The 25058-nt window shown below is 46.0% G+C and overlaps 1 pseudogene; it reads left to right on the top strand.

Moving 5' to 3' along the window:
• Window positions 1-21014, top strand: part of LOC137675722 (atrial natriuretic peptide receptor 3-like) — a 31492-nt pseudogene extending 10478 nt beyond the window's left edge.
• The last annotated feature ends 4044 nt before the right edge of the window (window positions 21015-25058 follow it).

Below are 25058 nucleotides of genomic sequence, written 5' to 3'. Positions count from 1 at the left end.
GTTATCAGTCCTGGAAGCAGACACTGTCTGCAAAAACATGCAGTTAGTTTCAGAAAGTGCAGTTACTTAGAAGAGACTTAGCTGAAAGGAAAAATCACTGAAAGGAAAATTGGTCTGGTTTAGGCCAAACCAGGACATTCCACCCCTTATTCCATACCATTCACGTCATACTCAGATCACCACTAACTTTTCATTTTTAAATATATACAGATACCACTAGTTTATGATTCATCTCTATACAAAAAAGTTCATCAAGTTCATTTAGTTCAGGATTGTGTGTTTCCATCTGGCTAGGAGTCTCCCAGGGTAGGAGAGATGGTATGAGCTTTGTCACAGTTCGTGCCCATGGGTTGCAGGTTAAAGATGTCAGTCTCGAGGAGGTTACTGGACGCCACTTGCAGCTAGCTCCAATCTCATCACCACTGCCTCAACCTGAAAGATACTTATGAACACTGTTAGTATTATGCAGCAATTAACATCATGCAGTTCAGACTTAAGTATTCTCACCCAGGATTAGATCACCTTCAGGGACACATTGGACTCCACCATCCTGCAGCATCACCCACCAAGTACATCCAGGTCCTTGAGCAAAAGCAATCCCATGAATGGGTTTGTCTTTGCCCGAAGCAGGAAGAACCCAAACAGTTTTTCCCAACAGATTCCTTTCATGCACCACAGGGACTTTATCCCCTTCTACTGTATGTAAAAGGTCCAACTGAGCAGGGCCAGCTCGGTTGATAGATCCCCTGGTGTTAACTAACCAGGTGGCTTGTGTCAAATGCTTATCCCAGTTTTTAAAGGTTCCACCCCCCATTGCTTTCAGGGTAGTTTTTAACAGCCCATTATACCGTTCAGTTTTCCCAGAGGCTGGTGTATGATAGGGGATATGATATACCCATTCGATGCCATGCTCTTTGGCCCAGTTATCTATGAGACTGTTTTTGAAATGAGTCCCATTGTCCGACTCAATTCTCTCTGGTGTGCCGTGTCGTCACAAGATTTGCTTTTTGAGGCCCAGAATAGTGTTCCGGGCAGTGGCATGGGGCACAGAGTATGTTTCCAGCCATCCGGTGGTCACCTCCACCATGGTAAGCACATAACGTTTACCCTGGCGGGTTTGAGGGAGTGTGATATAGTCAATTTGCCAGTCCATATTTATATTTCAACCACCGTCCCCCATACCACAAAGGTTTTAACCGTTTGGCTTGCTTAATTGCAGCGCATGTTTCACAATCATGGATAACCTGTGCAATAGAGTCCATGGTTAAGTCCACCCCTCGGTCACGAGCCCATCTATATGTTGCATCTCTGCCTTGATGGCCTGAAGTGTCATGAGCCCACCGAGCTAAAAATAGTTCACCTTTATGTTCCCAGTCCAAATCTATTTGGAACACTTTAGCAGCCTGATCTGCTTGTTGGTTGTTTCGATGTTCCTCAGTTACCTGACTTTTAGGTACGTGAGCATCTACATGACGTACCTTCACGACTAGTTTCTCTAGCCGAGCAGCAATATCTTGCCACAATTCAGCAGCCCAAATAGGTTTCCCTCTGCGCTGCCAGTTGCTTCGCTTCCACTGCTTTAACCACCCCCACAAGGCATTTGCCACCATCCATGAGTCAGTATAAAGATACAGCCTTGGCCACTTTTCTCGTTCAGCAATGTCTAAAGCCAGCTGGATGGCTTTTACCTCTGCGAATTGACTTGATTCACCTTGTCCTTCTGTGGCTTCTGTGACTCGTCGTATAGGACTCCATACTGCAGCTTTCCACTTCCGATGCTTTCCTACAAGACAGCAGGATCCATCGGTGAACAGGGCATACTGCTTCTCATCCTCTGGTAGTTCATTATATGGTGGGGTTTCTTCAGCACGTGTCACCTCCTTTTCTGGTGGCATTCCGAAGTCTTTGCCTTCTGGCCAGTCCATGATCACTTCTAAGATTCCTGGGCGATTAGGGTTTCCTATTCGAGCCCTCTGTGTAATTAATGCAATCCATTTACTCCATGTAGCATCAGTTGCATGATGAGTAGTAGGAACCTTACCCTTGAACATCCAGCCTAGTACTGGTAATCGGGGTGCCAGGAGAAGCTGTGCTTCAGGACCAATTACCTCTGAAGCAGCTCTAACTCCTTCATATGCTGCCAGTATCTCTTTTTCAGTTGGAGTGTAATTGGCCTCGGAGCCCTTGTTTTCCTTAGTCAGTTTTTCCACAGCCAAGATGCGGGTCTGCAGTGGGGAAGAAATACTATCTTCATACTGTCGCATACAGTTAGCCGTTTCGCCCACACTAGGTCATGCCAGGCAAGGTGATGGAACAGATCATCCTGAGTGCCATTACACGGCACATGCAGGACAATCGGGGCCAGCCAACGTGGATTCATGAAAGGCAGGTCCTGCTTGATCAACCTGGTCTCCTTCTATGACCAAGTGACCCGCTTAGTAGATGAGGGCAGGGCTGTGGATGTAGTCTATCTAGACTTCAGTAAGGCATTCGTGTGGAATTATTAATAAAATTAAGATTTGCATCTGAAAACTAAGGTTTATATGAAAAAGCGTAGCATTGTTCACCATGTATAAAATCAAGGAGCTCTGAGGATGGGACACGGCTGCAGTAGGCATGCACGGAATCCACTAACACAGCAACTCCCTGCAACAAATCATAGAGGATGGAATGGAGTGGAGACTCCGTGGCCTTGCTCCGTGATGAAATGGGAAGAAGACATTCCTCTAGAGCTGATAAGCAGTCCGTTTGGCCCCCTGAGCCAACAGTTCTCCAAGACCTTGCCAAGGTATTATCCTTTCGTGAACTTTGCTCATTTTAACCTCATTTTAATACCAAAACACACCTCCATCCCGAAGGCTACCACTCTTCTCTGAGTCTGCGCCCTCGATTTCTTGTAGACTATACCTTTAAACGTGAAGCGAGAGAAATTTACACCAATCATAATAAAAGTATGTATGACTATAGTCACTCAAACTCCACCTTGAAGGTAGAAAGGATATAAAATAGCCAGACAAACGGGGAATTCTTTGGAGGGGAGAAAAGCATCACCATGAGCAAGTCAAGGGAAACTCCATCTCAGACTGCCTCTGACTGCCAGGATCAGCCGATGGGCTGAGTCTCGCTCCCCCCCCCTTGGGACGCCTTGGGTGAGATTTATGCTAAGCGCTTTTCTTGGGAATCTTAGAAATCTCTTTAAAGAGTTACTCCCTAACATTTGTAGCCAGGCTGTATTATTGTACAATATATTTGCACGTGCTTTCTTGCAGACAGCCACTATCACCGGCAATCCAAAAACCTGTATATCTGTTGCTAATAAAACTGCACTGTTTAAGTAGCCAGTTGTCAAAGTTTCTCACTGAACGCGACCGAACCCTACGCGGCCGTGCTAGTTCATGAGCACAATTGGACTGGCAGTGCAGACTGCTATCAGTGTATCCAGACCCGTGGTAGTTTAATATACATATTAAACGTGACTGGACTGATAACAGAAAATTGGACATCACTCAGAATTTAAACCTAGCCGCACCTAACCTCCCACTTCGGTGAGGAGAGTTAGAAAGCAAGGGGGTTTATCTTCTGCCAAATTCCCTTTTTACGCAACAGAAAATTGGCGTCACGGACAGGATTGCTATGGATAAGCTGCTGCAAAAGTATGGTTGTGTCCCTTCCCAAGCTGGGAAGGAGTGGGCCCAGAAATTTTGGAAGGATGAAGAGAAAGTAGTAGAACGTATTGAACAGTGTCAAGCTTCACAGAAGCTCTGAATGGGTAAAGGTAAAGGTGTGATTTGTGCGGTGTTAGGAGCCTGTTTATCTTGTGCACAAAAAGAAGCTAAAGAAACCCCTGCTCCTACTCTGGTCTCTACTGTGGAACATGCAGTTTTAAAATCAGAAAATGAAGTGCTGAAAGCATCATTAGCTTTCCAGAAGGAGACAGGAGAAAAATTAGAAACTCAGGTTAGTAAATTGGAAAATCAAGTTGATGAGCTCTTGGGGGAAAATAGAAATTTAGAATATGAAAATGCTGGACTCAGGGGTGAGGTTCAGCACCTTAGGATGTTACTGAAAAAGATGAATGGACTTTTGGATAAAATACAGCCTTCTGCCCCGGTCCAGCAGATTCGTGGGTTAATGTGCTGCTCGAATTTGGGAATGCAGGCTGAAGATTTTTGGAATAGCAGTGATGATGAGGAAGTTAGTGAAGTCGGAGGGACTTTTAAATCCCAAGTAATTCCCTTGCGACCTCTGATTAAAACCGAAGCTGCTGTTGATGATAATGATGAGGTCCATATCACTACACGTACCGTGCCGTGGACACCAACTGAGTTGGAAAGAATAAGAGAGAAGTACTCGAGACGGCCAGGCGAGTCGGCTGTTGAATATGTGTGGCGAGTTTCTGCTGAGGGCAGAGATAGAATTATGTTAAGTGAGGATGAAGCGGGAGACACCTGGGGACCCGGAGTGTTTTTAACCACTACGCCGGGAGATCACCATTACTCCCTAACTGCTCGAGCAGCTTATTGGGCAGGCGGTATGGATCCGCGGGAAAGAGGAGAGCCGTTAGAGATTAGAGCTAAGGGTTACTCCGATCTGTCTGCAGCAGTACGGAAAGCAGCTTGTCTGCAAGCTATGTATGATCGGGAGGAGCTTCAAAAATCCCCGATGTCAGCCCCTATCGACCCAGACCGACTAGCCCCTCTTATTCGTGGTCTCCCCGATTGCCTTAAGCCATTTACGGTCGAAACTCGAGACCGCATACAAAAGATTCTTGATAACCCTAATCGTGGTCGGGGTCGGCGAAACAATATACCCACCTGGAATGAATACGTACAGGACATAGATAAACACGGGCGCCAAATGGGCTGGGCTACCCTATCTGGTGAAAAACCCTCCGATCCTACCCGAAGGATTCGCCAGGTCCACATAAAAAATCCCAAATCTGATCGGATGCATACTCAAAACCCTAAATTTGATGGGAGATTTAAACCTGATAAGGAGCGAAATGAGTTGTGGCGTAAAGCCCTGGATTTGGGGGTACCTCGACGGCTCCTGCACGGTATCCCTACGGAAGATCTCCGTGCACTGGTTCAGTCCTTAACTAGGAAAAATAATTCGGTTGGGGTAAAGTGTCAGACCGAAAAACCTCCCGGCCATGACAGTGGTGTGCCTTCTGCACCAGAATCTAACTTGATTGATTTGTCAGAATCCCAGCAAAAAAACTCCTATCCCCGGGGAGGGCAATGAGCCACCCTGCCCGGCGGATATTAGCAATTCAATGGCTCCCTGGTAAAGTCAACGAACCTATTATTACCCTTCCCATTGGACCCCGAAAAATATCAGTCGAATTTCTCATCGATACTGGGGCCCAAATGTCAGTAATTACTAATGAAACAGCACAACTTTTGGGCATCAAACCCACCCGGCACAAAGTCAAATTCACGGGGATCGATGGTGTGATAAGAACATGCCCCACTGCGAAAATTACCCTCTGGTTACCAGGAGAACAGAGAATGACCAGGACAAAAGTGTTAGTAGGTGCCACACACAATAATCTCTTAGGATTTGATTTGCTACACGGGCGAGTGTGGAAGCTCCCCGATGGAACTGTGTGGAGTTTTGCAGGACATGAAAAGGGGTCAGGCACAGTGGATAATGTGGAGGTTTCTAACAGACTCAGTTCCACTGTGTCTAACCCGGTGGAGCTGGGCCTGTTGGAAACTTCCATACCGTTACCTCCCTCTAAAATCACTAATGTCCAACAATACCCGTTGCCAACAGCGGCACTTACCGGTATTGACGGGGTGGTGGCAGAATTGGAAAAAAGAGGTATCATTGAAAGGACTCATTCACCTTATAATTCACCGGTGTGGCCAGTAAAGAAACCCACCGGACAATGGCGTTTCACAGTAGATTACCGACATCTAAATGCCAATACTGCACCCCTAACTGCCACAGTTCCAAACATTGCTGAAATCGTGACAATAATACAAGGAGCTGCCCATTCTTGGATGGCTGCCTTAGATGCTAAAGACATGTTTTTCATGATCCCCCTCCACGAGCAGGACAAAACACAGTTTGCATTTACTTGGAAAGGCATCCAATATACTTTTAACCGACTTCCACAGGGGTATAAACATTCCCCTACCATTGCTCACAATGCTTTGGCTAAGGTTTTAGCAGAGATTCCTATTTCTCCAGGATGTACAGTATATCAATACATAGATGATATCCTGATAGGCGGGGAGGATCAAAAGAGTGTAAAAGACACCATGGAAAAGATCCGGACGACATTACTTGAATTGGGGCTGGAAATTCCAGACTCAAAGTGCCAGGGACCTGCACAGGAAGTTAAATTCCTGGGAGTCTGGTGGATTAAAGGAGCTGCTTCTATCCCTCAGGATACCCTGAAAAAAATAGAAGGAGGACAAAATCCATCTAATGTGAAGGAGCTACAGCAAGTTCTAGGAGCTCTAGGTTATTGGCATAAACATATTCCTGGCTTCTCCATTATTGCTCGTCCCCTTTATAATTTGCTCAAAAAGGGAAAATCATGGGAATGGACTGATCAGCATAATAACGCACTGGGATTGCTGATAAAGGAGTTAAGGTTATTCCAACAACTTGGTCCTATACATCCGACTGACCCCATCCATGTAGAATGGGGGTTCAGTGAACACGGTTCTCACTGTAACTTATGGCAGAAGGGACCAACAGGACCAGAGAGACCTCTGGAATTTAGCTCTCACTCCTTTAATGATACTGAAAAAAGATACTCAGATCTTGAGAAAGGTTTGTTGTCCCTAGTACGAGCATTGAAAAGAGCAGACCAAATAAGGAGAGAACAGAGTGTAATCATCCGGGGTCCTTTTCATCTCCTAGATGTAATCCATAAAGGAACAGCACCACCGGCTGGCATTGCCCAGAAACCCACAGTTAGGAAGTGGTATGCTTATCTTGAAGGTATTAATGAAATAATGCCAATTTCTGAAGGCAGTACTAAAATATCCAAGCTACAAAAAGACATAGATAGTACCCTATTGTTCCAACCCTCACCAAACAAACCATCCCCTATCCATGAAGCACCTCCTTTACAGGAGGGCAGTGATCTCACGAGAGTATGGTTCACAGATGCCTCATCTCATTGAGAGAACAATGAGTGGAAATACAAAGCTGTGGCACTGGAGGTAGCTACGGGAGAAAGGGTGTCTGAAACAGGTGAAGGTAGGGGAACTCAGAGCGGTTCTTTTGGCTGCGCAGCATGGGGCTAGTCACATTTACACAGATTCATATGCTGTCTTTAAGGGAGCCACCGAATGGATAGGTCACTGGGCAGCCAATGATTGGCAAGTGAACAGGGTCCCAGTTTGGGAAACTGATAGCTGGAAGCAATTGTTGGAAATAGGAGAAAAGAGAGTGTTATACATCGGTTGGGTAAAAGGTCATGATCGCTCCAATACGATTACTGCTCAGTTCAATCAACAAGTAGATAGCCTCACACGGCTGCAACAGATTGACATTGTGGACGACAGCCAAGAATGGGAACGCTTGCTCGAATGGTTACATGTTAAGCGTGGCCATACTGGGCGGGCAGACCTATATTGAGAAGGGTTAGCCCGAGGATGGCCTATATCCGTTAAACTATGCGAACAAGTAGTAACTGCCTGCAGTGTCGTTTACGGATTAATAGAGATCATCCCAGTAAGGCGCCTCCCTTACACATTCGGGACAAGAAAACATTGTGGCACTCCTGGCAGATTGATTATATCGGACCTCTGAGACCCTCAGGCAAAAGAAAACATGTCCTGGTAGGAGTGGAAATAATCTCCGGCCTCACTATGGCCACTCCTGTAGAATCAGCCACAGGGGAGAACACGGTAAGGACCCTTAAGGGATGGTTCAGCACACTCCCCCTTCCAGAGGAAATCCAAAGTGATAACGGTTCACACTTTACAGCTACAGTGGTACAAGATTGGGCCAAGGAGGAAGGGATCCGGTGGATATTCCACACTCCCTATTATCCTCAGGAGAATGGCATTGTTGAGCGCACCAATGGATTAGTTAAGCGCTTTGCGAAGACACACGAGCCCGGATGGCACCTGCGACTACCTAATGCCATCTATCAATTAAACAACAGATGGAGTGGAGATGGTAGCCCCAAAATGAAGGCTTTCTGTGTAACAGCTACCACCATTGCTCCAAAAATACATACCAAACCGGGAGAATACCCTACAGGTTTTTATGCAGGACAACCTGTGCTGGTAAAAATGCCCCAAATTGGAGCAGTGCCAATGGTACTAGTCACTCCTAAAAATCCCTATGCATGGGAAGCAAAAGATTGTTTCCCCCCGGCGGAAAGAGACCTGGGGGTGCTGATCGACAGCTGGCTAAACATGAGCCAGCAGTGTGCCCAGGTGGCCAAGAAGGCCAATGGCATCCTGGCCTCTATTAGGAATAGTGTAGCCAGCCGGTCTAGGGAAGTGATCGTCCCTCTGTACTCGGCACTGGTGAGACTGCACCTTGAATACTGTGTCCATTTCTGGGCCCCTCACTTCAAGAAAGATGTTGAGGTGTTGGAGCGAGTCCAGAGGAGGGCGACCAAGCTGGTGAAGGGTCTGGAGGGTCTGACCTATGAGGAACGGCTGAGGGAGCTGGGGTTGTTTAGCCTGGAGAAGAGGAGGCTCAGAGGTGACCTTATTGCAGTCTACAACTACCTGAAGGGAGGTTGTAGTGAAGTGGGAGTCGGCCTCTTCTCCCGGGCAACTAGCGATAGGACAAGAGGACACAGCCTCAAGCTTCGCCAGGGGAGGTTCAGGTTGGACATTAGGAAGAATTTCTTTTCAGAAAGGGTTATTAGACATTGGAATGGGCTGCCCAGGGAGGTGGTGGAGTCACCATCTCTGGATGTGTTTAAGGAAAGACTGGATGTGGCACTTAGTGCCATGGTCTAATTGACAGGGTGGTGCCAGGGCAACGGTTGGACTCGATGATCCCTGAGGTCTCTTCCAACCTGGTTGATTCTGTGGTTCTGTATGCCATAGTATCTTCTCCCCAGACTAATATTGACAACGTATCGGTATGTGTCGGTGGAGCACTCCTCACAACCTTCCAGAACATGGATCGGTTGCATTCCACTTCATCAGGATTTACAGGATCTACAATGTCCCGTGGGTGTCTATAAATGATCTCTTGTACAGGAACAGAAAAAGAAACTTCTCGGTCCTATTAGTGAAAGGACCGGGTGAGGTTTTGGTTAACCATTGACTGGTGGAATAAGCTGGGGTCTTGGGAGTGAGCAAAACCATTCTTTTAAGGCTTGGGTTATGCTTTCCCCAGCGACAGGCCAGCCCCGAGCCCGAGCCTTACAGTAAAGATCCTTGGCTCCCATATGTCCTCGTCTGATATGCAGCCACTCCAATAATCCCTCCCAATTTTCTATTACTGGTTCATTTTGTAAGGGAGCTGGACGAGACAATTCACCTGCTCCACCATTCCATTGACCAGCCAGACCATCACCGCCCTGATGAGAGGCCACCCAGGCTATGGCAAAATTCCCTCGTTTGGCAATTCTTAAAATGTCCTGCCACTTTTCCTTTTGCCATACCGGTATCTGGTTGACTTCCCACCCATTTTTCTCCCAGAAAGGAAGCCACTCGGTGCACTCCTTGGAGACAGTGAGAGAGTCAGTGTAGATGTAGACAGGAGAAGAAGATTGAGCCTCATGTTGGAAAACACTCCAAACAGCAATTAATTCACCCACTTGTGCACTACCTTCACCTTCTGTTATGATTTTCTCATCAGTCTGGGCTTGTAAAGCAGCGGCTCGATACTTCCACACTTTTCCCTCACGTTTGGCTGAGGCATCAGTGAGCCCGGTATTTGGTAATTGCTTGGAAAATGGAAGCACTACTTGTATGACAGGAGGTGGGAGGTTATTCTCATGATCTGGAGAGAATTCCTCCTGTATAGCTAGTTTTTTAGGTGTGCCTTCTGATACGTTAAAGATGCTACAATAATGTTCAATTTGTGCATACCATTTCTGCACAGATGCTCGTTGTGCCACCCCGTCAGGGGGAGGGGTCCCTGCTATTTCTTTAAAGGGGCCTCTGAGAATGATTTGTTGCTGATGAATGGTGTGCTCAGCCACTAGTAGTGCTAAGCTTACCACAAATAATTCTATTATCCACAACACTCTCCTTCGAGATGTACTATCTCTCTTTAAATTCACCAGGTTTGGGCGAGAGGGCCTCGCTAGAGGACACTTTGCCTCCATACGCCTCACATTTTTAGGTCCTGATTTCACTGGACCATATTTCCGCCCATAGTTAATCAATTCTTGAGCTACTTTCCCCCACGTCCACACTTTTTGTCCTGGGATATAGCAATCCGGGGTTACAGCTCTGGTTAAAGCAGCTGTCACCCATGCTCTCTGAGGGGTATTTCTGATAGTGCCTTGCAATTGAATTCCTAAGGGTTTCAATGAATCAGGCAAACCTCTAACCAGGGGAGTCATCCTCTCAGGATCTACCGGTATCATCATTGGGGATTCCTGCCTAAGCTTCAATTCCCGATCATGCATCATTTGCAAACAAGCCGCCTTGTGCACATTCTCCACAAGCTGTTCCACCGAGCCTGTAAGCGCAAGAGGATCTCTCCTCTCCAAGGGATTCAAACCTCCAGCCCAATAAGCTGCTCGCTGAGTGAGAGACCAAGGGGCTCTATGATCACCAGTAGTCAAAAACACTCCAGGTCCCCAATATCCCTCAGCTTCTCTTTCACTCAACAGAATCTGATCACCACCAGTTAACGACACTTTCCACACATACTCATTCTCAGACTCCTTTGAACTGCGTGAAAATTCCCTTTTCAACTTAGCCAATTCAGTTGCTGTGTACGGCACCTCCTTAGTAACCATCTTAGGGTTACTGTCCTCACTATCCTCATAAGCATATTCTACCTTGACCAGCGGTCGAAGGGGTTGCGTAGGACCCTGCAGTAAATCATATTGCATCCTCGCTTCCTCTGGTTCCCCCTTGCGGTACAAACCATCCCCTTTGTGATCATCACCAGGGGACGGGGCTGCATCAGCTGCCTGTGCACGACTCCGTCGCCCCCTGCAGTCACAAGCACGTAAGTTCTCCACAAAAGCCTCCTGCAAACACCTTACATTCTCCCGCTCATTCTCTACTTCATCCTGCAGAGTTTTAACCCTTTCCTCCAATTCGCAGTTTCTTTCCTCTAAAGTTGCCAACCGATCTTGCAACAACCGCACCAAAAGCTCTTTTGCCTGCGGCGTCTGTGCCGAGTCCTCCAACTCCTGCTCTTGCGTTACATCAAATGCACTCAGAATTGCACCCATTCTCTCTAAGTTGTTGATACCTTCCGAAAACTCAAGGATCCTGCCGACTACGCCAATTTATAAATGTCGGGTTCTGGATTTAAGGTCCGCCTCCAAAGCAAATCTAGAAATAAAATGCAGACAGTCCCCGTCCGCCCCCCCTGCTCCCCGAGAGAGAGAGGGAGAGAGAGAGACCCGCCTAATTAGTAAAAAAGGAGCAAATCTAGAAATAAAATGCAGACAATCTCTCTTCCAAGAGAGAGACCCACCTAATTAGTAATTCCAGTGCAGCCCACGTGCGGCGTGCCTGGTTCAATGCAGACAGCCCGCGCGCAGGGCCCGCAAAAAATATAAATAATTCCAGTGCAGCCCACGTGCGGCGTTCCTGGTTCAATGCGAACACCCGGTATGCTTAACCTGCCTGTAGGTAAAGCACCCCCAAAAAATCCTGACCCGAAATATTAAAGATTCGTGATCCTTGAGTTCAGACAAAGCACAACCGAGGCACGGTATCAACAAACTTAGCTCTGACTTTATTAGGTCCAACAATGAGGCAACTCAATATTCAAGGAAGAGAGAGAGAGAGAGAGGTAAAAGAAAGAAAGAAACAGAGAAAACAGTTGAAAAAGAAAAAATATTCACCACCCTGAGATCCAGCGGCGTCCCGCGGGAAATTCTTCCTTCCTACTTGGAAGATGGCGGTGGGGTCCCGCGTGGTCGAGCGATCCAGCCTCTTTTATAGAGTTTTTCGGCAGAGTCATGTGACTGGGAGCCGTCAGTCAACAGTTCGCACCAATCACAGGTCCGAAGGCGAGACACGTCCGGTTCCTGCGCCGTAGGATTGGCCCCTTGCCAGGCTGTCACCGGAGACACACATCCGGAGGCGGGTGGAGGGCGGGCGCCTAGCTTATTGCGTCATCTTGCATTGCCAGGCTCAGGCATTCCAGGCAGCCGCCATAAGATGTCGCCCGAACACGTGGTTTACGATTTCTGAGACAATGCTCAAAAGGAAGGGGACAGATCCCCACAACACTTAACTCTGAAACAAGCTTTATAAAGAGAAGAGGTAACACAAGGCTCACAAATAACATTACCATCTTAGCTATCTGTTTTAATTTCCAACCCCTCGTAAATCTCAGAGGAAGAAATCTGATACTCTCTCAGCTGAACTCTACGGGTCTCCTCCCACTGGAGCTGGGATTCGACTTATCAGAGCAACCTGTCGGAGCTTCTCTCGAGCCCCACGTTGGGCGCCAATAAATCTGTCACGATTTAAAGCTGGGCCGGCTATTAAACCTGTGGCAGATGCTCTCTGTTAACCCTCCCCCCACCCGAAGGGAAAGGGAAAGGGAAAAGGGAGAGAGACTTCCAGGTTGGAAAGTTAAAACAGTTTTAATAAACTGTAACAATGAAAAAGAGTATAATAATAATAATAATAGAAATAATCAAATATATACAAATATATATACAAAACCAAGATCGAGCTCCCCTGAAGTCAGCCACGTCACCACTGGCACTGCAGGGCAGGCTCCGGGAAGGCCCAGGCTGGGCCTAGCGACGGTCGAGAGCTGGATTCAGGAATGCACGGATCGGGATCGGGGGCAGCAGGAAAACAGACAGAGTCCATTTTTCAGAAGAGCAGACATATTAAACACCAAGGCTGCAATAATTGCACATAAGTACTGTGGCAAGATGAACTCCAACAAAATAACCCATGAAGGAATTTAAATATGTAAATTAGTCTAGGAACACCATTATGCAAGTGTACCTTCCCTGTTCACACTGTCAGTGTTTTTTAAAATAAATATGTATAGTGTCCAGGACAGAAACTTGTTCACATTCTACCAGCACTACTAGTGGGTTTTTTTAACATATTCTCACTCTTTTTAGCTATCTCCATTTGTAAATGCAAAGCTATAGCAAAGCCCTCTGTGCTGTAGTCTCTGCCATACTTCTTGAATACTGTACCTCTGAAATGCAAGTACCCAGCTGGGGCAGAGGTTTCCCAGCTTCGAGACTCTGGCAGAACTTCTATCCTTTTGCAAGGAAGCTAGCAAGATGTGCTAGCTTACAATTGCCAGATGTGCATTTCTTTCTTTTTGAAAGCAGTAACAAGGACAGGGTGCAGGCATTGAAGAGTGCTACCTCTGAGGGCAAAATCAGACAGCAGGATATTAGTTGCTCTCCCGTATTTCCATCAGGTCTGATGAATAGAGTCCTGGCATAAGTAATTTTGACCAGTTAAACTTTGTATTGGGAAAAAAATCCCTAAACCAAGGCAGATGTATCTAGAGCTTCTTCCTAAGAGAATGAAAGAGCTGCAAAAAATAGCTGCCAAAAAAAAAAAAAAAACACCAAAAAGAAAAAAAATAAGAATTATCAAGGTTCATGATATTTTTAAAGACTGCAGTCCTTGCTAGTGCTGAGCTCTGGTAGGTAGGGCTTTCCTGGGGTGGAAAAGAAAGATGAAAGGAGTATCCATTCAATGTGGGTATTTCACAGGGCTTAGCTGGTCCTGTGCATCCCTTCCCATGCTGGGAGTGATGGGAGCTGCCACAAAAGCCAAAAGCAGCATGAGGAAAGACTTGTCCTCTGGAGAAGTGCAGGTCCTTTGTTCCTTCCCCTGTGCTCTCTGAGGAAGCAGAGCAATTCTCCAATTATGTTTATTGACAAAGAAAGAAAAAAGTCCCAGCAGTAGTGCTGGGGATACTAGGGGGGGACAAAACACAGCTCTGTATTCACCTGCTTTGGGAGGACCAGGGGGTCTGTCCATGAATTTGCTCTCACAGACACCCAGTACAGCTGGTAGAGCCATGCAAGGAGCACCACAGGTTTGGCGCCGGGACTCCCTCTCCATTAATATCTTTGCTCCCAAACTGCTTGTTTCTTTTGGTCCAAATGGCACCATGGTCTTTGACCCAAGCAGCGCAGCCACATCTTCTCTCATCTCAGGGTACCGCATGCCTCCAGGTCGCCATTGGGACCTTTGTCTTTGTCTTGGCTGCTGTTTAGCCATGATGGAATTTGTTGCTGTTGTTCGAAAAAGAAAATGACTGTCTAGCTTTTAATTATTTGTAAGCATTTAAAGGCACACTGCTTAGGGCTACCACAGTTCCCCCTAGGCCTCTTATTTATCATTTACATAGAACAGCACAAAACCTGGTCCAGGGCAATGTGAACCTTTTCCCTGATCTCTTGAAGCTTTGGATAAGGGTCTCAGGACCTGCTAGGGTCATGCCTCATTAGGCAGAAGGATGACTCTGTTAATTATAAACTGAGGAGAATAAACTGGACTCCACACAATCCAACGTGAATCAAAGTGAAGACGCTTTATTAAGCATAGGCTGTCCCTTTTACACATTTGTACTTTCCCTGGCTGCAAGCATGTGCATTGCTATTGGTTAATATTTCTGTCCACACTTCAAGCACACTCTTCTTTGATGTGTTGATTGGTTACTGCTCTGCCACTGGTCCTTTTTTGATTGGCTCCATCAGTTCCTGTTTCTTCTCCTCCGTGTTTGGCTCCCCTCGGCTACTCTCTCAATTCTTGTTTGCTCAACTGCTGTTTTTCCTCATTTCTTCTCTCCAAGGTCAGCTTATTGACACTAACTACATGACTCTTGTCACGCAGCTAGGCCCTCACTCCATACTCTCATACTTCTGGCACATTACATGACCATTCTCCTCCAGAAATCCCTCTACAATTCCCCCTTTCTTTTCTAGAGCCAGAAAGGCCATGTTTATCATCTGCTGCAGGGCCCTTTGCAAGCAGGAGAATAAACACGGTAATACGAGCATGATGATACAAACTACAAACAATCCCATAAGTCCCATCTTTATCAATCCTGTCAGCCATCCCCCAAATCCTAGGTGACCCAGCCAGTCATCTAAGAACCCATGACCCATGACCATGCGCTAATAATAAAAAGTCTATAGCAGCTCTATTTTGTAAGGTAGCATGTCGGATACTATCTACATCATTGGCTAATGCTTCTAAAACTCTAGAAGTTTGGTTAGCTCTTTTTGCAACCCAGCAAGCTAAATTTTGCCTGGCCTTATGTAGGTTAGTATGGTTAGTATGACTTTTCGCGTAGGCATTAGTAGACTTAATTTGCTTATCGTACACGGACCTCCCACCTTCTTACTGGGCAGCCTTGGCCAAGCCCTATCCCCACAAATTAGGAATAAACCCTTTGGTAATTTTTGCTTTCAGATCCGTTTAAGGGGACCCCCCACTAGACATGTATGAAAGGGTTGTTCAGGCTGAGCTAAGGAGGCACAAAACTGCATCTGGTTCAGGCTCCGCATCAGAGTCACCCAAACGTTGTGACTCCCCTTCCATGGTGTTGGCGGAAGGACTATCGGCTGGTGTCCTCTTGTCAGCTCCAGGATCCAAAGCAGGCTTAACACAGCTGGTGGGAAACCACCATGGCCCTGCATCTGTGGAGACACAAGCATACCCACGTCCCCAGGTAACTAAATCCCACGGGCCTGTCCACTTTCCCGTTTGCAGGTCTCGTGCTAAAGCCTTTGCCCTGACAAGAGGATCGCCTCCCTGCAAAGACAAAAAATGAGAGATAGTTACAGGACACTCTTTCCCGGTTGGCACAGTTAAATGATTCAATGTGTACACAGCCTTCCATAGGCGAGAATGTGGGGTCTCAGAGCTCATTCCCCCTTTTTGTTTTTCGAGAAGTTGCTTCAGAGTGTGGTGCACTCGTTCCACAATGGCATGGCCTGTAGTATGTGTGTTATGTTCATTTTCCACAGGTCCAAGGCTTGGCAGCCGCGCGGGTTAACCCCACGTGGAAACACCCGTCCGGGTCCTAGGCGTCGACACTCCAGACAAGTGGCAGTGATAGATTTCGCATCTGCAAAAGAGATCTTGAATTGACGGACTAACGCCCAAGCCCCTTGGTGAAAAAACTGGTGAGACAGAAACGCTTGATGAACTAGGTCTGGCACTGGAGGAGTCCAAGCGGGGGCTGCGAGGGCGTCGGCACGCGCATTCCCTTCACATATGAATCCTGGCAGACCGGTGTGGCTGCGAAGATGCAAGATGATATAATACCTATGCATACGTCGGTTCACTATAGTCCATAGCATTTTTAGCAATGAAAATAATTGTTCTGAGTTTACCTCTTTGAGTAGCGCAGGATCAACACACTGCGCAATATCTGCTACATAAGCAGAGTCCGTAACAATGTTTACAGCACAATGTGAAAATGTTTTAAAAGCAACAATGGCAGCACTAAGTTCAACCAATTGAGGTGATCCCTGTACTAAATGCACCAATTCCTGCCATTGCCTTCCGTCATTCCAGGTAACTACTGCTTTTCCCGATTTTCCAGAGCCGCCAGTAAAGACCGTGGGGCCTTGTACTGGGCTATCTGCTGCCAGCGGCTTTTGAATCACTTGTAACTCTGAATGAGCTTATAATAATTTGTGACTGGGAAGATGATAAGATACCTGCCCTTCAAATCCTTCCAGGGCCAATTGAAATGGTAAACTGTTTGCCATACACCAGCTTACATAATCACGTTCAATGGGAATTATCAGTCGACTGGTGCCTCGGCCCGTGAGTTGAATGCATCGTGTGCGTCCTTTTGTGATTATTTTCAATATCAGCTCAATCTGAGTGCTCACTGTTTTTCGTGGTTGAACGGATAAAAACAGCCACTCTAGAACGTGTAGCGGATCCTGCCAGCACTCATTCCACTGGCCCAGTAATCCCATGAGATGATAGTTAGCAATGGCTACATATAAACTTAATGGTATCTCTAAATCCACACGATGTACCTTTTTCTGTTGCATACCATTGACATATTGTGGGACTGTTTTTCATGCCTTGCGGTAATACCGTCCACTGATATCATTGACAAGGCGCCATGTTGTTCCTACTAGGTATTGAAAAAGGAAATTTGCATTTGTCAGTTTCATGTAAAGGGATGGTGAAAAAAACAATCTTTCAGATCAATAACCAAAATGTATAGTCTGCATCAATAACTCCTGGTAAAACAAATAGACCTTGCAAGGTTACACTAGGACGTCCGAGTAATAGTGCACTTAACCCGTTTCCAATGGGTCCCATGGCATTCATTGGTACCTTATGCACTCTGCTATTCTCTATTGTGATTGCGGTTGCTGTGGTAACATCCAGTCCTGCGCTCCCTGCGGTTCGGGCTGCGAGTTGACTGTTTAGGCCTGGAACTGGTTGGGAAGATTCATTTGTGTCAGCACGCGGTTCCCCCCTACGTTCTTTCTCGTTTCCCTGAACTGGATTGTTATCAGCTGACCTTGCGCATTATACTTAGACCTGCATTACTTCACAAGATGCCCCAGCTTCCCACAGCAATGACACATCAAAACAGTTACCTCCCCTACTCAGCTTCGACTTCTTAAGGCAGTTTTTCTTAAAGTGACCTTCTTTCCCGCATGTATAACAACGATGAACTACCTTAACTGCTGCTGCAAATGTTTTTAGTAAATGCTCCATCTGAAATGTGGTGGTTCCTACTTTCCCACAAGCATCCATTAGCTCGGTTAAGGTGGGGTTACGATTTGCCATCCCTGCAATAACTTTCCTGCAATCCTCGTTTGCGTTGTCCTTTGCTAACTGTAACAACAAAGCCTCTCCAGCAGCCCCGCCTTGCATCTACCCATCTAAGGCAAATCACTCCCCAATTGAATGGCTCCCATTCTGGTGGGCCGCCTCCGTCCCCTCGACACACTGGGCAAGCCAATAGCCCACCACCCATAGCAGCCGCGGCCCCGAAATCACCGTCCTCAAGTGCGTGTTCTCTTAATTTTCTCCAGAACCTGGCCGCGTCCGGGCCAGACACAATAACCTGGACTGGCTGCAGCGTGAATAACTCCTCCACGCTACCGCCTGACTTTCCCAACCCTCGGGCTGGCTGCAGCAATTATGTCCCGCTTCCATCTCTTCAGAAAGGTCTATTAAGGGTGGCTCAGTCTCAGATTCGGGTAACGGGACGGTAGAAGGAACAATGTTCTGCTGCTGTTCCCTGGGCGGGGAGGACGGTGGTGGGGGGGAGCTCTGGCGGCGCGGAGGGCGATGTGGGGGGGGGCTCTGGCAGCGCGGAGGGCGAAGTCACTGTGAAAGGAGCCGTAGCCGCCTCAGCCACCGCCTTTGCCTCTCTGTCCGCCTTCATTTGCTCCAGAGAGTCTATAACTAATCTCCACGTCGTCAACGACGCAGTGGTGATCTTGTCCCCCCTTGAGGCAGCCTCAAAGAAAGAAATTCCAGCGCTTTGCCACGTACTAACTTCGAAAGCAGTCTGTGTCGTAGCTGGCAAATTATTCTTTTTACACCATATCAATAGTCTCCGGAGCAAATGCTCATCGTATTTTACCCCCCTCTTCGAGAGGATATGTAGGAGAAGCCTTACTATCGCCCTTTCTTCTTTAGAGATATTTTGGCCCATCTCCTTTTCCCTGGCTGCTCACCTCACTGGGTGTCCCGTTGCAACGTACGTTTCTTTTCCTGTGGGTTGTCCTCCATCCCGCCCCAGTCTTCAGTCCCGCTGAGCCATCCTCCAGCCGGTGTATCTCCTTCTGGGCTGTTCCCCAAACTTGTCGTCGATTTACTACTAAATCAGTATCACATCGGAGTCACCATCTGAGGAGAAGAAACTGGACTCCACACAATCCAATGTGAATCAAAGTGAAGACGCTTTATTAAGCATAGGCTGTCCCTTTTATACATTTGTACTTTCTCTGGCTGTAAGCATGTGCATTGCTATTGGTTAATATTTCTGTCCACACTTCAAGCACACTCTTCTTTGATGTGTTGATTGGTTACTGCTCTGCCACTGGTCCTTTTTTGATTGGCTCCACCAGTTCCTGTTTCTTCTCTGCCGTGTCCGGCTCCCCTCGGCTACTCCCTCAATTCTTGTTTGCTCAACTGCTGTTTTTCCTCATTTCTTCTCTCCAAGGTCAGCTTATTGACACTAACTACATGACTCTTGTCACGCAGCTAGGCCCTCACTCCATACTCTCATACATCTGCCTCATTACATGACCATTCTCCTCCAGAAACCCCTCTACAGTCAACCAGTCAGCTATCCTGCTTTTTAAAAATCTGATTACTGGAGGTCTGAGTTAAATTGTTCCCCTGATGTGACACAAAACACATGTAAATATATCACAGGCGCAGGATCTCATTTTATTTGTAAGTGCTTCTTTTCCACTAAAAGCAGTGCTGATCAGGCAGCCACTGCACACATGGTTTTCTCCTTGACTGCAGTGGGAGAGCTGTGGGGGAAGTATCTGCACTATCTGCCTCCCATTTGGGGTGATGATCATACTATTGACTTTATTGGTGCCTTTCTGTCTGCCCAAGAGTGTTGCCAGCGGGGTGACGTGTAACAAAAATTTTGTGGTCGGATCCTCCCTCACTTGTTCTAACTTAAATATATCTGCGTTTGAGATCTGGCACGTGTTTTTTGCTCCGAGATGTCTTCCCATGCTTAGACTTCAGCCCACCCTTTAAAAATAAGCAAGCACAGCATGGGAGTAAAGTTGTCTTTCTGTTTGCACATTTACTTCCCACTAGCTGTTCCTCCCTGCCTGGTTTCCTGCATGTCTTGGAGCAGGTTCAGTTTGTTGCAGAAATTTTCACATAACTGTTGTAGAAGTTCTCATGACTTAAGCAAATAAGAATCAATGGAGATGAAATAGAATTAAGAATAGAATAATTAATATAAGTCTATCTGAATAAACACAGGTGGCTTTTCACAATCCATGAATATTGTTCTCAAAGCTCCTTTGTATAATCCTGACCTATGACTGAACAAATCATCAGTCAAAGCTTAATGAGTAGCTAAGCAGAAGTAGGCCTAGAAGTATTAATTTCTGATGATTCTAGTAAAAAGGATGTATGGTTAACCTTTTTTTACCTTAAAAGAATATAGAACACTTAGAAATAAGAATGAATAGAAATAAGGTTCTAAATAGACTTTAGCTGTTTTAGGTTAATATTTAGGAGACGCTGGCAGTGGGAACCAGACTCTGGTCAACCCGGATCAAGACGGGACGCTGATCACAGCAAGAACATTAAGGATGGGGTGTTGACCGAAGCCGAAGTGGAACCAGAAGATAAAGATCAGCTGACCAATGGAAAAGAATGGACTTTTGTGGACTCCTGACAAATGAAGAAAGAGGAATTGAAATAGTTAGTGGATTATTAACAGAAGCTCGTGAGAAGTTTGTGATGTAACTACTTATTAGTTTCTATATAAACTGATAGTGAATTTGAGTCAGGTACCATTCACTGTGGTGGTGGTCCAACTCTGAGTTGCTTCAATAAAGAATCAGCAAACCTAGAGACCCGGACTCTGCCAATTTTCTTTAACACAGTTCTCCATCGTACTCTGCCATCTCCCCAAAGTGCAGGAGAGGGGACTTTTGGGTGGAAAAAGGAAGGCAGTCCAGTAATGGTACTTAATTTGGAGTTGGAAATATGCTTGTTTTCCCCTTAGGAAATGGCTCTTGGAGAAGAGGAGACAAACATGACCTTGAAGCCAAAAAGGCATACTCGTACCTCCAAACTGTCACTCTGCTGAGGACCATGAAGCCCTAGTTTGAGAAGTTTTTCCTGGAGGTGAAAAGTTCTGTTCAGAAGCAAGGTCTGCACGAGGATGACTATGTAAGTACTTGATGGCAGGCTTCAGGTCTTAGCATCTCCAAAAACACGCTCCTAATTAAAGCAAGAGTAGCAGTGAGCCCTTCTTAGGACAGAATCACCTGGGTTTATTTGTAAAAGCTCACTGTTGCCTATATAATCTCTTTCCTTTTTTTTTTTTTTTTTTGTGGAAAATGCAAATAGCAGTGAGAAGAGATTTGTCTAGGTCTGTGCACCACCACCCATGACCAGTTGTCCTGTGCTTGTCCCCTTGTTCATCAGCAGGAAGGTTGGGAAAAGGCAGATTTCCAGGTCTCTCTCCCTCTCCCACCAATCACTTGTCTTTTTTTTACAGGCAAAGAATGATATTCTCCTTTTCTGTTTTCTCCCAATACTTTTTTTTGGTAGAATCAGATCTCAGAAAGTTACACTTTCTGTATTGCATCTGATGAAGTTTTTCTTGATGCGAATGAGAAAAGTGGTCTTATTTCCCAACGAAGCATATTTAGGTTGTTGCTGCTGTTTATTTTAAACTGTCTAAAATACCAGTATAGTCCTTGTGAGTTGTTCTAAAGCTAGGGGAGTGCCACTGTCCTTCAGAGATGGATGCGGGAAAGTATGTATTTTTTTTTAATCTCTCCAAATGTAGGAGGAAGATGTCCCTGAAAATTGCTTTTCAGCTACCGCAAAGCTAGTTCATTAGGCATTTTCATAGAAAAGTGTTCTGTGAAAGCAAGAATGTATAGCACAGACCTATAGGGATTTCTGCATGCTGATACAAGTACTTCCTGGACAGTCAGCCTTCCCCATGATGGGGAGTAAACTTTCCAAATATGCTTAGAAAGAAAAGAGGCTTGAAGAGAGTTTGGTCAGTCTTCAGCTGTAGGAAACGAGAGCTGTAATACAAACAATCCCATAGGAAAAATGACTGTCGGGGGAAAATGTGAATCTCTTGCAATTAAGAGCATGAGACAAAACTTCTCTCACTATCATACATGCCTACAAATAGAGGAATAATGAACCCATGAAGACAGAAGAAATTTTGGCTTTATAGACTAAGGCAGTATATTATGTTGTTTTTCAAGCAAATTCAAATGTTGCTGTGAAGTGTGCTCTATGAAATTAAGGTACTGCAGCAAGGGTAAATTTGCTTGAAAGCTGTCATCTTGGGTGAAAGGTAAAGAACTGGTGCATCCAGAGCACCTGCTTTAACTTCATCTTGCTCCAAGCACTCCCTCACCCAAAAATGTCAACATTTGCTAGGGCTGGGCAGTAGCATGGGGCCCCTCCTACTGCTGCTGCTGCCTCTCCTACACCTCTTCCTGCTCTTCCTTTCCCACCTGGCTTTCTGCACCCTTCCCAATCTGTTCTCATCGGGTCAGAGGGAGGACTCGTGATCTATCTACACCTATCACAGTTTCCTGCCATCTGAAATGGCAATTCTTGACTCACAGAAAGCTCGTGGTGGAGTCTGTAGGGATCTGGGGCTCCCCATGTAGGAGCTACAGATCTTGGCTATGGAGGAGGGAGGTTTGATTTCAAATGCAGAATGTACTGGTATTACATGGATGCTTAACATATATAGATCTTAGCAGAGCCTCTCCTACCTGCTTTCTCACAGTCTCCTAACCCAATGGGGAAATAAAACTTCTTTAAGAGGGGTAGCCTTGGGTTGAGCATAGTAAAAACATTAGCTGTGTTACTTCATTAACAGTGTGTGAATTTTTACTATCTGGTTTGCTTTCCATCATTTATGATGAATTTTGCATTTCCGCACTTTGGACAGTGGGAAAGAGATGGTTCATATTCCCTTAACTGATTGTCCTGCTGCTGTGTTCAGAGGATAAGCATTTCAGGGCAGCCTTCAGGCTTAAGAAAAAAAAATTTTTTTAAACTAATGGGGAAAAATAAAGTCAAACCAAGGGCCAGTTCCTTCCTCTCTGAAAGATATATGGGTAGTGGACACGGTGCTTCTTTTGGCAGCATGGGAAAAAAAGTGGCAATGTTGGCCTTGGCACGTGCTGAGCAGGTCTGTGTCCTCCAAAGGAAGCTCGGAAGGGAGAGGTTGTTCAGCTGAGTGGGTGGGAAGCAACAGAAATGGATTTTCTCTGCTGTATTCTGCTCCTAAAAACAAAACCTCTGGGGAAAGATAGTCGGTGGTACAATCTATCTCAAGTCCTATCCACGGGTGTTGAAATATAATCCTCATCCTTTTCTGCAAGCCGTGTCACAGAAGGACAAACCGAGGGAGGTTTGGATTTGAAGTGTTCGGTGTTTCTGCTTCTCTGCGTGAATTTCTCCAGTGTCATGGGAAAATGGGGCCCTGAGTCCGTGGTCTAAATTATCTTGCAGTGACCCTAACTCAAACAAAAGTCATTAGTGCTGCCATTTTGTCCTGGCCTCTTGCCAGCACTAATCCTAAAGGCATTATTATCTACCAAAAAAGAGTATCATAAAACTGGAAAATAAGCAGATGAGAGAAGGAAAGATAAGGGAGATAGAAAGGGCAAAGTTCTAAATCAGCAGCTGTCCAGTTGCCAAACTGAAGAACACATATGGCCCTTGGAGGAATAACAGGTCAAAGTGTGTTGGACATCTTCATCTCCAGCTGTGAAATCACACAGAAAATAGAAAAATGTGTTCTGGGTATGTCTTTCCCAGGTCAGAAATTGCTGTTGTTGCTGCAAGGGTGCTATGCTGTGTCAAGGGGGAAGGTAGAAGAACCTGTGCCTTGTGAGTGAGCAGGAAAGTGTGGAAAAGGCAATTTCTCTGACTCCTCCAGGAATCTCTCTTGTGAAGGAAGAAGCTTCCTTAAATACCTTTTATCTAAACAGCACTGAAAATAAGAGTGGCAGAGAGGTTCTGAGAAAGCATCTTAGAAGCATTTGGCTAGGTAGTAATTGCACAGCTGTCCTGGTTTGGCCTAAAACAGACCAATTTTCCTTTCAGTGATTTTTACTTTCAGCTAAGTCTCTTCTAAGTAACTGCACTTTCTGAAACTAACTGCGTGTTTTGCAGACAGTGTCTGCTTCCAGGACTGATAATGCTCAAAGTTTGTAGTTATCACTGAGGCACCGGTAGGGATGTTATGCAGAAAGGCTCTTGCTTGTACTCATTCCTAGAGAAACCAAGGTCACTGCTAAATTCCTCACTGATTACTAGTGAAGAGCCATAGAAGGGTTGCACCTCCAGGGAGGAGCGGACAGGACAGGTGACCCAAAAGTGACCAACGAGGTATTCCATCCCATACATGTCATTCTCAGTATAAAGCTGGGGGATCACGAGGGTCTCGTGCTCTTCTATGGCCGGCGTCCAAAGAGGATGTTTTTCTCCTGCCCTCAGTCCCAATCCATGCCTTCCTGAATCCAGTTCCTGTCCGTCGCTGAGCCCAGTCTGGGCCTTCCCGGAGCCTGCCCTGCAGTACTGGTGGTGACGTGACCGTCACTGGGGGAACTCAATCTTGGTTTTGTATATATTTGTATATATTTGATTATTTCTATTATTGTTATTATACTCTTTTTCGTTATTATAGTTTATTAAAACTGTTTTAACTTTCCAACCCTAAGTCTCTCTCCCTTTTCTCTTTCCCTTCCCCATCTGCAGGGCGGGGAGGGTTAATAGAGAGCGTCTGCCATTGATTTAAAGCCCAGCTTTAAACAATGACAGACAGTTTAACAGGTAAAGCAAAAGCCCTGCGCGCAAGCAAAGCAAAACAAGGAATTCATTCAGTACTTCCTATTGGCAGGCAGGTGTTCAGACATCTCCAGGAAAACAGGGCTCCATCACACGTGGCAGTTACCTGGGAGGACAAACGCCATCACTCCCAACATCCCTCCCTTCCTCCTTCTTCCCTCAGCTTTATATGCTGAGCATGACATCATATGGTATGGAATATCCCTTTGGTCAGTTGGAGTCAGATGTCCCAGCTTCTTGTGCACCCCTAGCCTACTCACTGGTGGGGTGGTATGAGAAGCAGAAAAGGCCTTGACTCTGTGTAAGCACTGCTCAGCAATAACGAAAACAACCCTGTATTATCAACACACTTTCCAGCACAAATCCAAAACATAGCCCCATGCTAGC

The sequence above is a fragment of the Nyctibius grandis genome, chromosome W (assembly GCF_013368605.1).
Source record: "Nyctibius grandis isolate bNycGra1 chromosome W, bNycGra1.pri, whole genome shotgun sequence".
NCBI lineage: Eukaryota > Metazoa > Chordata > Aves > Nyctibiiformes > Nyctibiidae > Nyctibius > Nyctibius grandis.
The sequence above is the reverse complement of the archived record's forward strand: the minus strand, read 5'-3'. Positions and strand labels throughout refer to the sequence as shown.